Here is a 14,743-nt window from a genome sequence, read left to right as displayed (position 1 = left end):
TAGTCCAACAACTAACGTAGTTGATTAGGAATTTGACTTTCATGGAACATCTTAGGGGGGGCAGTGAAAGACGAACCCATATTACTAGTCTACTACCATTATTCTAGGTACGTGGCCATTTACTAGTATCCCTAGAACAGAATTACAGTTTACCCAAAAAAAATTATTTCCAAAAAAAAATTACGAAAAATGGGTTATTTGTCTAAATATTTTTAAAACATGGTTCAAATGGACGAGTAAAAATTAGTATGAGTGAAATGGAAAAAAAAAATAGCCGGAATGAAACTGGATTCTTCCTGGCTTAAACTTAGAAAAGAGCGAGGATGAAACTGGTTGCATCCTGATATAAATTAAAAATAAGAAAAATATTTGAAAATGGGTAGGATGAAACTGTTTACATCCTGACTATTTTTAAAATTTTGTCAATTTAAACAGTATCAAATTTTACACGTCTTTTTCACCCAGGAATTGTTGATTTTAGTCTTTTTAATCAATTTTGTGAAAAAATTACCGAGCTGAAAAAAGTAAAATATCATTTTTTCCGGAATGGATGGCGTATTTCTATTTACCAATTTACGATCGTCTGCGTCATATACATATACTGACCCTGTCCTCTATTTCCCAATGAAGGTTATTATTGGGGCGTCACACTCCAATACAGGGGCTTCACTTGGATTCTTAATATCCAAAAAAGTAGTTATGGGATATCCTAACACATATACAAAATGTCTAGATCACCCTTGAACTAAAATAAAAACTTAAAAACCCTTGACTATTTTTTTTTCTCTCTAGTTTTTTCCCCACAAAAATTTTGTCCCATAATTCACCAAGTATACAACAAAATTCATTAATTTAATTATTATCTAATTAAATTAAATTAAAATTAACTAACTAAGGGTTGTTTAGTCATTACAAAATTATTTGAGATAAGGAGTTTTTGATATTACTTATGAGTGATCCATTTTTGTCCTATTAGGTGACGTCCCTTTAATGAAATGTGACGTCCCAATAATAGCATTTTTCCCAATACAATGCCGCGACGTATCTTCAACTTAATAAGAAGGATCTTCTGTTAGTAAAAGCCCCTAGAGATTGTAAACTGGTAGGCGGTTTCCAAAAGTCTATTATTTTTAATAAGTTGGTTGCTGGTGATCTTAATCCAAAAGAAACGTCTTTTTTTATCCATAAAGAAAGAAGAAAGAAAAAAAATGGTGAATATATTTCATTTCACGTGTGGATGTATAAATCAAGTAAGTATTTATAGAAATAAGGGGTCGTTGCTCAAAACTAGCAAATCCTGCCTTTCACTCCATTAGCTGGTGAATGTCTTGCTGGTGTTCTTTGCCGGTGTGCAAAGCAATGAATCCGATACAATGCAGGTAGATATTTTTGGGAATGAATTCTTCTTGGCAAAGAAAAACCAAGGTAAATAAATTCCAGTGAATGTGAGAACATGGAAATATTTGAGCATCCCCAAATCTTATATAAGAAACGTGAATCTTATATGAGAAACGTGAATGTTATATAACCACTTAAGGAGCATCTTTGATGATCATTAAATAGATGTTGAATATGATATTATCGATTTAGGAGAATAAACAAAAATCATGATACTCCCTGGATATAAATCTGTAATGAACTACGATAAAGATTTTGTTCTTGATAAGATCCATAAAAAAAAAATCAAGAATGAAAACATCAGTGATCATGATGAAATGTAAAACAAACTTGATATATTGAATTTTAGCTATCACCTTCACAGGCTTTAGATAGTGTTCTGTTTCACGATTTTTTCTTCCAACTGGAAACAAGGGTTGAAACAGAAAAGGAAAATGGTCAAAATAAATGATGACATCATATATATGGAAAGAATATATGGAATGAAAACTAGTTTCAGAAATAATATCTTTAACATTAACAAAGAAAATCACGCTAAAGGTAAGGAATAATGATAGCAGAAAACGATCCTGCAGTGAAGAACAAAGATGACTTTATCTTGTTACAATTGATTTTCGCAGAGTCCGCCAAGCATAAGCAGTATAACTCTGTCGATAAAAGAAAAATTAATTCAATAAGAAAACAGAATAATTATTGAACATAAACAAAGTCATTGAAAGACAATTCAGAAATAAGAAGCGGCAGCAAATTGAGCGGATCTCTCCGCTCTGATACCATAATAAATTATGGGTATCGAGACGGATCATCGATTAAAACAGATGAATCAAATAGAGAAGACACAAGAGATTAAAGTGGTTCGGCACTAACGCCTACGTCCACTGACAAACGCCGTAGGGTGAATAATATTGATAATCAGTAATCACTGAGATGATTTACATTTACATTAGTATTCCTATTTATAGGAATGATAGGATAATTAGTAAACCCTAAATCCTAGAAGATAGTAACAAACTTAACTTATCTTGACTAGGTAATCAAACTTGAACAAACATATTTGCTATCTAGATTATAATGACTTTGTCTTCTAAATATCTTTGACTTTATCTTCACAATTGTACTGCACACAAACTGCACGGCCACAATCTTCACGGTCACCTCGCTCGGTATCTTGTATAGGACGAGATATTCCAACACTCGTGGTGTTTAAAAAATAAGGGAGATATTTCATCAAGCCATAAAATCTGAGATGCTGAGCGAAGATGACAAGACTATGTGCATGAAATATGCAGACATTAAAAATAATTTGGGAGAAACTGATCATTCTCGTGCTTTTTACATTTTTCTTATCACAGTTTGTGGATCCACGATCGGACGATGTTTTCTAGAGCAGATGGCATGAGTTTGAGGAGCATCTTGGTAATGATGACACTTTCAGATAAATGCTTCGCATAAAGAGGAGCGCTTCCGCTAGTTACAACCATACTCATTTCATTCTCCAAGAGAATCTAATGCAGAAGGATTCAAAGTTAAACCTTGACGAAACTATGGGCGTACGTACACCAGATGGCGGAAGGAAGGTTGTTGCAGTCCAGGATTTTATTGAATTACCCGAAGGAGATGATGATGACGAGGACATAAAGAATTATCTTAAATTGTTTTGCGAAACAATAGTCTAGCATTTTGGTCCAACAACACCGGAAGATGTTGAAAGAATCACTTCTGAAAACACCACGAGGGGTTCTCCAGGAATGCTAGATAGTCTTTACTGCACGCACCAGACGTGGCATGCGTTTTCGGTTGAATGGGTGGGTCAATATAAGGGTAATTATCCAAAACCAACTGTAGTTCTGGAAGCTTCTGCTTCTTATGATTGTTGGTTTTGGCATGATTTTTTTTATTCCCTGGTTCAAATAACGATGTCAACGTTTTGCATAAGTCACCATTGTTTGAAGATTTAAAGCATGGCATCCCTTCGCACAGTAATTTCACCATCAACGGTCATGACTATACCCAGAGGTATTATCTAGCAGACGACATCTATCCCGAATGGTCAACTTTGGTTCAAGCTTATAGTCAGACGGGCTTTGGACCAACGATTGCGAAGGATATGAAGTGATTTAACATCCAACAAATGAAACTGAGGAAAGATGTTGAACGCGATTTTAGTATATTGAAAAGAAAGTTCACCATCATAGCTGGCCCGTCACGCTTTTTTGATCTTCAAGAAATGAAAAAAATTATGAGAACTTGCATTATACTGCATTACATGATTATTGAGCAAACCAGACATGACTCAACTTGGACAACTTTTCTTAACGAAGATTTGAGGCCGAGGCTTGTAGTGTAGCATCGCCTCCTGGAAAGAAAATATAGACATGTAAGTGTATAGACCCTCATCTAACTTGGGTCTAGATACGAGTGTATTACTTGAATTGATATAGAGTCCTGACTTACAGGTTTCAGTTCTCCCGAAACATTGGTTGAGGTATTCTTAGAGCAAGTCTTATGGTGGATTCCAACCTATTCCAACCTTGGAAAAAGTGTGGAGTGTCAAGTCTAATGGATTTCAATTTGGTTCCATCCACAATTTTTCCAAGCCATAATTTTATGGAATAAAGTGAGGAACCCAAATAAACCTTATTCTGAATAGCATGCTAAAGGATGAAAAACGCTATTCTGAATAGCGCTAAAAAATGCTATTCAAAACAGCATTTTTTGTCTTTTAGCATAAGTCAAACACAAAAAAGCCACGTAAATATATTCATGTAAAATATCATTGACTAATTCAAATGTTATTTTTTTAGCGTTGAACGCTACTCTTTTTAGTGTTTCTGTGATTCCACCATAATACTTGGGCTTCCATGAACTATTCCAAATGTTGAGGTGGTATGGAAGATGGAAGATGAAATTCTTCCACCATAAAACTTGCTCTTAGACCCAAGTTACTTTGGTATGTGAAGTGTAACTAATTTACATTACGAGGCAACACAGAACCATGATAGTCCGTTGTTATGACGTGTTTCACATATTGTTCAACCTTTTCTTATTATCTGTCACTCTTCTTTTTTAATGGGAGGTTTCTTTAAACGGGTAGATGGCCATCAATATCCCACTTCTTATAGAAAGGCATGTTATTAACATATATGCCATAGACCGACCGACATTTTGAAACCATTTTCTGGAGGTAGAATCTTTGTCAAGTTCTGTAAAATGTTGAAAACTTACTGAAGTAGCTCTTGAAAATATGTAAAAAGATCGGGTCTATTGAAGCATCGGGCTAGTCTTCTTATGTATGCATAGCCAACTTATTATGCTGTGAGGTTCTTTGGTATCAATTTTTTTCCATGAACATAAATTCGTAATCATTGTGCATATTTGCTTAACTCTACCAAACCATTTAGACTACCAATTTTTAGGTCGATAGTTACATATATGGTTCTGTTCATGGTGGTTTTTAGTTCAGGGTAAAAATTGTAAAACCTCACATTTAATGTGACATCACTCTGCAAAGAAACGAAGCCATGTAAAGTGATGAGTGTTCAACCTCACCACTGGCGTATTTATTGAGCAACTCAATATGTTCACATGAAATTTATCCAGACTGGTGCATGTAGCAAAAATCCCAGACTGAGCAATTGATCCGTCATGGATTAGTAGGTGCAAAGTCCTACCCAAAATTAGAAAGAAAAGAATAAAGGAGCCGCGGAGTAGGAGAAACAATGAGAGGAAGCGTGGCCATGCCATAGGCCAGTCGGCGCCACTTGGCCACGCCCCATGCTACCCAACCGGCCCTTACTCCTTTGTCGACCAATCAGGTCGCTTTAAACCTGCCACACTCCCATGAGTTGTGGCTGGGCCCATACTTGCCAATCCTATTCCCCATCGACCAATCAGGTCGCGTTAAACCTACCACGCGCACTAGAAGTGTGGCCACACTCGTACTTGGCTGGACTCCTCTTTTACTGACCAATCAGCTTTCTCTAAACCTGCCACAATATTAAAAGAGGTGGAATTGCGTCAAGTGGTCACCATGCCAAATTGGCTTGAAAAAGATTGTACAAACAACTGGGAACGTTTGGTAAACAATTTTAGTATGAGCTGCATACCAAAATTTTCGTATGGATGTCTATCATAACATACTAAAAACTCAAATCAATTGGAGTAACGAGCTAAGAGATACAACATAAAAGACGAGCTAGGTCATGGCTGAAAACTAACAGAATCCCTCCTGAATTCTTCCTCAGTTTTACTTTCAGGCTGTTTTCACCTCCTAAACAAGCTCAAAACCTAAATATTCCCTCGTGGGGAGATAGGAAATTCTTTTATGATCAGAATGGAGGTGCGGACCGTCAAAATCCGTGTTCGTACGAGAATCATACAATGATTTTAGTGAGGGTCCCACCTCTGAATTTTCTGATTACGAAATTTATGAGTTAACGCAAATTTATATGAATCATCTCAGCCATCCAACTTGGCTAGCCAACTTGAATGGTTTATATTGAATTTGGGCCAATCATCTCAGCCATCCACGGCCACATGCGGCATGCGCTAATTAGGGTTTCGACATGCCAAACCCTAATTTAGGCAAAGTTGCTACGCAAACAATGTTCCACAGAACATTTGGGATTGATGTGGCCATTGAAACTGATGTATCCACGCCACGTTTGAGTCTAACACCAACTGCCAAAAATTTAGTGGCCATGGCTACGCCAGGCGCCACTTACACCATCGTGCAGTTGACATGCACAAACTATGCCATCCATCCCACCGTTCCACTGGTGTGCGCGAACTATGCCAGCCATCTCGCAATGCCGCTGGCATGTACACAAGGAAGGTATCCATAATCAAAGGCTACCCTTCCTCATGAGATGCAATCTCAGCCATCCAAGTTTGCCACCTAACTGAAAGACTTGTGGCAACTTTTAGGCGACCAGCCACCTAAGTCTAGTGGCCACGGCTACGCCAGGCACCACTTACGCCACCATTTCACTGGCATGCACGAGCTATGCCAGTCATGCCGCAGCGCCACTAGCATACACCAAAAGTTGTCAGGAGCCAACGGAAGGTAGCCATAATCAACGACTAACCTTCCTCATGAGATGCAATCTCAGCCATCCAAGTTTTCCCCCGAACTGACACATTTGTGGAAACGTTTAGGAGACCAGCCACCTAAGTCCATTGGCCACTGCGACGCCAGACGCCACTTGCAACACCGTTCCACTGACATGCACGAGTTATGTCAGTCATGCCGCAGCGCCACTGGCATACAATAAAAGTTCCCAGGCGCAAACGGAAGGTATCCATAATCAACGGATACCCTTCCTTATGAGATGCAATCTCAGCCATCCAACACGAGCTTAATAGCATCACATGCTATTTTCCTGCGGAAAGTCTCTTGATTTTGACTTTCCACACGTAGCAAAGTGCTACATGTTTTCCACGAGAACACTCATGACATCAAACTTTTCACAAACTGGGGGATACTCATTAGGGTACTGGTATGGCAGTTTACAGCGTGCGGCGTGCAATACGCCTGTTACAAGAAAGTGTCATAAAGCGGGGCGGTTAATAATGGTAAGAAGTAATGGTGTAAACAGATCCACCTCCTTCATTATGGAAGCATTATTCCTGACGTTACACGTTACTCTTCCACCACTCAATCGTTTCCACTTCCTACGAGACCAGGGTACATTTTATTACGACTTGTATAAATAGGTTTCACCTATTTCCACCAGACAACAAGTTTTGGTCGGAGAAAAATACAGTATCCAGAAATCACCTGATAGCTTTTTCATTCTGCTAGCCAGTTCTACTTTCTGATACAAGTCACAAACAACCACACTTTCAGAATCAACGATTCTGGTCTCAACACTTTCTTCGCTTCCCTCCTAAGACCAACCCTTATCCTTCACTTTGTGACCGAAGCAAGCCTGGAACGACCGTTTCTTGGTTTAGGACAGAATTATACAGATTGATCTCTCGAACCAAAAGTACTCCCGTGCAGTGCATTTTTTAGGTTCTAGACTCGTTTCTCATCCACACACACGAATTTACCAAAACCGGCAGAAATAGTTTTCACCCACAAACAATTGGCGACCACAGTGGGAGATTGATCTCTCGGTTAGAATATCAATTTCCAATTTCCAATTTCCAATTTCATTTTTCATTTCCGATCTCAATATGGTAGAACTCAGGCCCGGATCAGCAACAAACCTTGAAAACACTAGCGCTGAAATCATCTTCAATGTTAACGTTCCTTCCAGTGACATTAATAGCCCACCTGTCAACACTAGCGGCGTGGAAAATGTCCCTTCAGGCGTTACACCTCCGATCACCAGAGCCAGATCCGCTGCCGCCACCCCCAACGTTTCTTCAAGTATGACAACTCCAACCGTCACCAGAGCCGTTGCCACTCCACCATCAGGACGAGAGACTGGAGGAGCCAGAAGAAGCTGACCTCCTCTTACCACTGTTGATTTGATGGAAAGACAAAAGGTTCTCGTAAGTCTCAGACAGACATGGCTACAACTCAGAAAGAGATACATATTTTCCTCAAGACACTAACGGAGCGGCCACCACAAGAGTCGCGTCAACCCAAGATGGAGATGATAAGGAATACTTTTAACATCCGACGCAGGCACTTCAGCAGGACGCGCGTTCATAGATGAAGAGGCTCGCGTTGCTCTTGAACGCCCAGTATAAGGGAATCATCAATCCGATTTCATCACACGTAGAGATCAGGAACGATTTCTCCAAAATCGCGGCAAACGAAATCAGCAACCCTCCTGAGTTCAGAGACCCTCTTCCCGTCAGAAGCTGCATGATTTCTGGGGACTTCGCCCACAAAATCATGCAATCTGTGATGAAACATTTATGTGATATTCTATATTTCTCTAAGGCGCAGCGTCAAGACATATTTGTAGCCCTCAACCACACTGCATCAGGAAAGCAGCTGTTTCCAGCCAGGGAAGTCGTTCCCAAACCACAACCTCTCCTGGAAAGCACGATTGATAGATGGAACTGGGGACTCCTAACCACTGTTTACTTGAAGGATGTCGAGTTTGACAGCACGCTGATTGACGCGACCTCCGACTTCAACATTGTAACCGTCAAGGCTCTGAGAGTTGCAAGGAAAAATCAAACGGAAGAAGCGTATTCTTTCCCATGAGGAGAAAAACACGACTTTCCGACCAGCACTATTTGTGCCGTCTTCCCATATGCTATATCATATCAAGTCGTTTTTCGAAGTCAAGGGTTAATAGCGCCCTCAATGGAGTTTTCTCCAGGAGCCGCTTCGACGTTTCTCTCCAGGAGCCGTTTCAACGTTCTCTCCAGAAGTCGCTTCACTTCAACGATCTACAGCAGCGTCTCCACTTCAATGTTCGCTCCAGAAGCCGCTCCGCTTCAACGTTCTCTCCATAAGCTGCTACAGGAACCAGAGCCGAAGCTTCAGTGTTTTTCTCCATAAGCTTCAACGTCCTCTCCAAGAGCCGAAGCCGCTTCAACGCCTCCTTCATGCCAAGGATCGTGCCGTAGCCGCCACACTCCTTCCTTCCAAGGTTGGTGCTCGTAGCCACCACACTCGTCCCTGCCAGGATCGTGATCGCAGTCATCCAAGGTTCATAGTTGTGGCCACCTTTTGTTTCATCCCATCAAAGACGTAGGGACTTTTTTCCGTCTATCAACCCGTCATCATCCTGATGTCATCACTAACGCCTGATGCTGCTCACTCATGGGGGAGCCTAAAATACCCAAAGCCCAATCATGCGCGAAGGGCATGCCTAGCGGAGACAGAGCTAGGTAGATATCCTTAAACTAAATGTTTTATATTTATTAGGCATATTCAATAAATTTTAAATATCTTAGTGTTGAGACGTGCAAATTCCTCAACACCACTATTGTGTTGTGAGGCATGCTGCCTAAACATATCCTTTCTCTTAGTGTTGAGACGTGCAAATTCCTCAACACTCACCACTGTGTTGCCAGGCATACTGCCTCAACACATCCTTTCTCTTAATGTTGAGATGTGCAAATTCCTCAACACTCACTACTGTGTTGCTAGGCATGCTTCCTCAACACACCCTCCTCTTGGTGTTGAGAAGTGAAAATTCCTCAACACCAATACTATGTTGTTAGGCATGCTTCCTCAGCACATCCTTCCTCTTAGTGTTGAGACGTGTAAATTCCTCAACACTCACTACTGTGTTGCTAGGCATGCTTCCTCAACACATTCTACCTCTTGGTGTTTAGACGTGCAAATTCCTCAACGCCGCTACTATGTTTCTAGGAATGCTTCCTCGACACATCCTTCCTCTTAGTGTTGAGACGTGTAAATTCCTCAATACTCACTACTGCGTTGCTAGACATGCTTCCTCAACACATTCTTCCTCTTAGTGTTAAGACGTGTAAATTCCTCAACACTCACTACTGTGTTGCCAGGCATGCTGCCTCAACACACCTTTCCTATTCGTGTTGAGACGTGCAAATTCCTCAACACTCACCACTGTGTTGCCAGGCATACTGCCTCAACACATCCTTTCTCTTAATGTTGAGACGTGCAAATTCCTCAACACTCACTACTGTGTTTCCAGGAATGCTTCCTCAACACACCCTCCTCTTGGTGTTGAGAAGTGAAAATTCCTCAACACCAATACTATGTTGTTAGTCATGCTTCCTCAGCACATCCTTCCTATTAGTGTTGAGACGTGTAAATTCCTCAACACTCACTACTGTGTTGCTAGGCATGCTTCCTCAACACATTCTACCTCTTGGTGTTTAGACGTGCAAATTCCTCAACGCCGCTACTATGTTTCTAGGAATGCTTCCTCGACACATCCTTCCTCTTAGTGTTGAGACGTGTAAATTCCTCAATACTCACTACTGTGTTGCTAGGCATGCTTCCTCAACACATCATTCCTATTAGTGTTGAGGCGTGCAAATTCCTCAACACTCACTACTGTGTTGCTAGGCATGCTTCCTCAACACATTCTTCCTCTCAGTGTTGAGACGTGTAAATTCCTCAACACTTACCACTGTGTTGCCAGGCATGCTGCCTCAACACATCCTTTCTCTTAGTGTTGAGACGTGCAAATTCCTCAACACTCACTAAGGTGTTGCCAGGCATGCTGCCTCAACACACCCTCCTCTTGGTGTTGAGACTTGCAAATTCCTCAACACCACTAATGTGTTGCTAGGAATGCTTCCTCAACGTATACTTCCTATTAGTGTTGAAACGTGTATATTCCTCCACACTCACTACTGTGTTGCTAGGCATGCTTCCTCAACACATTCTTCCTCTTTGTGTTGATACGTGTAAATTCCTCAACGCTACTAATGTGTTGCTAAGCATGCTTCCTCAATACATCGTTCCTCTTAGTGTTGAGACGTGTAAATTCCTCAACACTCACTACTGTGTTTCTAGGCATGCTTCCTCAACACATTCTTCCTCTTAATGTTGAGACGTGTAAATTCCTCAACACTCACTACTGTGTTGTCAGGCATGCTTCCTCAACACACCTTTCCTATTCGTGTTGAGAAGTGTAAATTCCTCAACACTAAGTATTGTGTTGCTATGCATGCTTCCTCAACACATTCTTCCTCTTAGTGTTGAGACGTGTAAATTCCTCAACACTTGCTACTGTGTTGCCAGGCATGTTGCCTGAACACACCTTATATATTCGTGTTGAGTATTGTAAATTCCTCAATACTCAGTATTGTGTTGATATGCATGCTTCCTCAACACATTCTTCCTCTTAGTGTTGAGACGTGTAAATTCCTCAACACTCACTACTGTGTTGCCAGGCATGCTGCCTCAACACACCTTTCCTATTCGTGTAGAGACGTGTAAATTCCTCAACAATCACTACTGTGTTGCTAGGAATGCTTCCTCAACACATTTTTCTCTTAGTGTTGAGACGTGCAAATCCCTCAACACTTACTACTGTGTTTCTAGGCATGCTTCTTCAACACATTCTTGCTCTTAGTGTTGAGACGTGTAAATTCCTCAACACTCACCACTGTGTTTCCAGGCATGCTGCCTCAACACCTTTTCTATTCGTGTTGAAACGTGCAAATTCCTCAACACCACTACTGTATTTCTCGGCATGCTTCCTCAACACATCCTTCCTCTTAGTGTTGAGACGTGTAAATTCCTCAACACTCACCACTGTGTTTCCAGGCATGCTACCAAAACGCACCTTTCCTATTCGTGTTGAGACGTTGAAATTTCTCAACACCACTACTGTGTTGCTAGGCATGCTTCCTCAACACATCCTTCCTCTTAGTGTTGAGACGTGTAAATTCCTCAACACTCACTACTGTGTTGCTAGGCATGCTTCCTTAACACATCATTCCTCTTAGTGGTGAGACGTGTAAATTCCTCAACGCTCACCATTGTGTTGCCAGGAATGCTGCCTCAACACATCCTTCCTCTTAGTGTTGAGACGTGCAAATTTCTCAACACTCACTACTGTATTTCCAGGCATGCTGCCTCAACACATCCTCCTCTTGGTGTTGAGACATGCAAATTCCTCAATACCACTATTGTGTTGCCAGGCATGCTGCCTCAACACATCCTTTCTCTTAGTGTCGAGACCAATGTAGTTAATATCGGATACCGGTTTGTCTCGTCCGGGAATCGGTACACTGGTATAACATTGTATCGGGGAGATTTCGGTTTCAAATATCGGTGCAATATCGGCTTTAAGTTTACATCTATATTTTTTATAATAAACACTTGTATCAAACATCAAATTTATATCTATAACCTTTATATTACTAGTAAAATTGCATGTGCTAGGCACCTGCTGCAAATACAATGTCTAACAATCCAAAATTCGTTTTTATTTTGTTAGGTTTTTTTCTTTTTTAATTACACCAAAAACTAACCTATATTGTGCATATTATTATGTATTAATAAGGTAAGCTATCAGTGGTGCTAGTGGAGTTGTATACAAATATAAGAAGACAACTAGGTGCACAGTAGAATAGATGAAGGAAGAGCTACGGATTTTCATTAGTTTCCAGCTTTCATTTCTCTGTCTTCATTACATATACATATGGATACAGGGAGGGCTATTTATAGCCAACATCATCAAGTGGTAAGATAAACATGTGTTAGGACTTATCCTAAATACAATCAGCTTATCTTAATACGTAAAATTTATCCAGCTTCTTGACATGGTCAGAGGAGGTGACAAATCACTCGAACATGCTCGAGTAATTTAGAGATTGAGATGGTGGGCCACCCATTAAAACTGTGTTCACACGACACATATTAATTTGACCTAAATGGTACATGTCCTATTTTATAAATATTAGGATACCAAAATGCACAAATTAAAGCATGTTTCATTTAGCCTCCACGATCGTGAATGAAGTGTCACCGACTTATTTAGCTTTTGGCATCTCACATACACGTGGCAGTGCATATGGCTTATAGGAAAAGGTTCGTATTCCAGAGGAATGAAAATCTAGGCTAGGGTGTATTAGGGTGTATCATCGTAAAAACTAGGGATATGACCATAGGATGAACTATTTTCAGTTACCACCACCTCCACGGCTCCACCCACCGTCTTCAGTTACAACTCTACCATTAACGATTTAAAAATATCATGCTACTTACTTTAGCAATTTATCTTTTAAGGGAATGTTTATCGGGTCTTCATCTTGTTATATATCTGTAATTGGAATTCCGCTGCTTTGAAATGCAATCAACTTATTTTTTGAAGATCCAAAAGGTGAATTTAATCTTAGATTCTAGATTCAAGCTGATATTCCATATTTTGTTGATTCTCTAATCTCTATATAGTTTGGATTAAATATACATTAATTGAATGAGCACAAAAATATTCATCTCTGAATAATTGGTAGGTAATTTATCAGTGGCGGTGGCGGCAATGGTTATCAGGGGGTTCTGATGAGCATCAATTGAATCTCACCATTGAGATTGAGAAGAAGAATTATTTCGGCTGCGAAAAAGGGTTTCTGATAATTGTTCTGCTGGACATTCGATGAGAATCATGAGATTTAGGGATTTTATTACATATCAGAGAATCCCTAAATTTCCCTGATGTTCCGAAACTATCACGTATCGGAAAATCGGTTGTACCGTTTTCGTGTATATCGGCCGATATTATCGGCAGAAAATCGTCTCGCGATATTATAGTTTCCGTTTCGCTCTACCACCGGTACCGGTAATATCGCCGATATTTCGGCCGATACGGGCGAAATTGACTACACTGGTCGAGACGTGAAAATTCCTCAACACTGACCACTGTGTTGCCAGGCATGCTGCCTCAATACATCCTTTCTCTTAGTGTTGAGACGTGCAAATTCCTCAACACTCACTATTGTGCTGCCAGACAAACTTCCTCAACATATTTTTCCTCTTGGTGTTGAGACGCTCAAATTCCTCAACACCACTGTGTTGCAAGGCATACTGCCTTAACACATCCATCCTCTTAGTGTTGAGACGTGTAAAATCCTCAACACTCACTACTCTGTTGCCAGGTATACTGCCTCAACACATCCTCCTTTTAGTGTTGAGACATACAAATTCCTCAATACTCACAACTGTGTTGTCATGCATACTGCCTCAATACATTATAATACTGACGGCACCACCATCTCAACACTCATCTTTGTATTCGAGGCTCGCTGCACCAACACTACATGGCGTCAGCACCCTGTGGCCAAGCCAGAAGTATGCTAACACAAGGATCATAGACTACTGATGCCTCCTGCCAAAGGTTAGTCGAATTTTCCTGTCAATCTCTTAATGTCTTCTCTTTTTATTTTTATCCTCATATTCCACCATCTCATGCTTACCCCGCAACAACGCCACTGTTACGTGCTAAGCAGGGGACTTAATGTTGATGGTGGTTTTTAGTTCAGGTTTAAAATTGTAAAACCTCATATTTAATGTGTCGTCACTCTGCAAAGAAACAGAGCCATGTAAAGTGATGAGTGTTCAAGCTCTCCACTGGCATATTTATTGAGCAACTCAATATGTTCACATGAAATTTATCCAGACTGGTGCATGTAACAACAATCCCAGACTAAACAATTGATCCTCCATGGCTTAGTAGGTGCAAAGTCCTACCCAAAATCAGAAAGCAAAGAATAAAGGAGCCGCGGAGTAGGAGCAACAATGAGACGAAGCGTGGCCATGCCATAATATAGCAAGCGCCACTTGGACACGCCCCATGCTACCCAACCGGCCCTTACTCCTTTGTCGACCAATCAGGTCGCTTTAAACCTGCCACACTCCCATGAGTTGTGGCCGGGCCCATACTTGCCGGCCCTATTCCCCATCGACCAATCAGTTCGTGTTAAACCTACCACG

The sequence above is a fragment of the Papaver somniferum genome, chromosome 3 (genome assembly GCF_003573695.1).
Source record: "Papaver somniferum cultivar HN1 chromosome 3, ASM357369v1, whole genome shotgun sequence".
NCBI classification, from domain to species: domain Eukaryota; kingdom Viridiplantae; phylum Streptophyta; class Magnoliopsida; order Ranunculales; family Papaveraceae; genus Papaver; species Papaver somniferum.
This window is presented reverse-complemented; position numbering follows the sequence as displayed.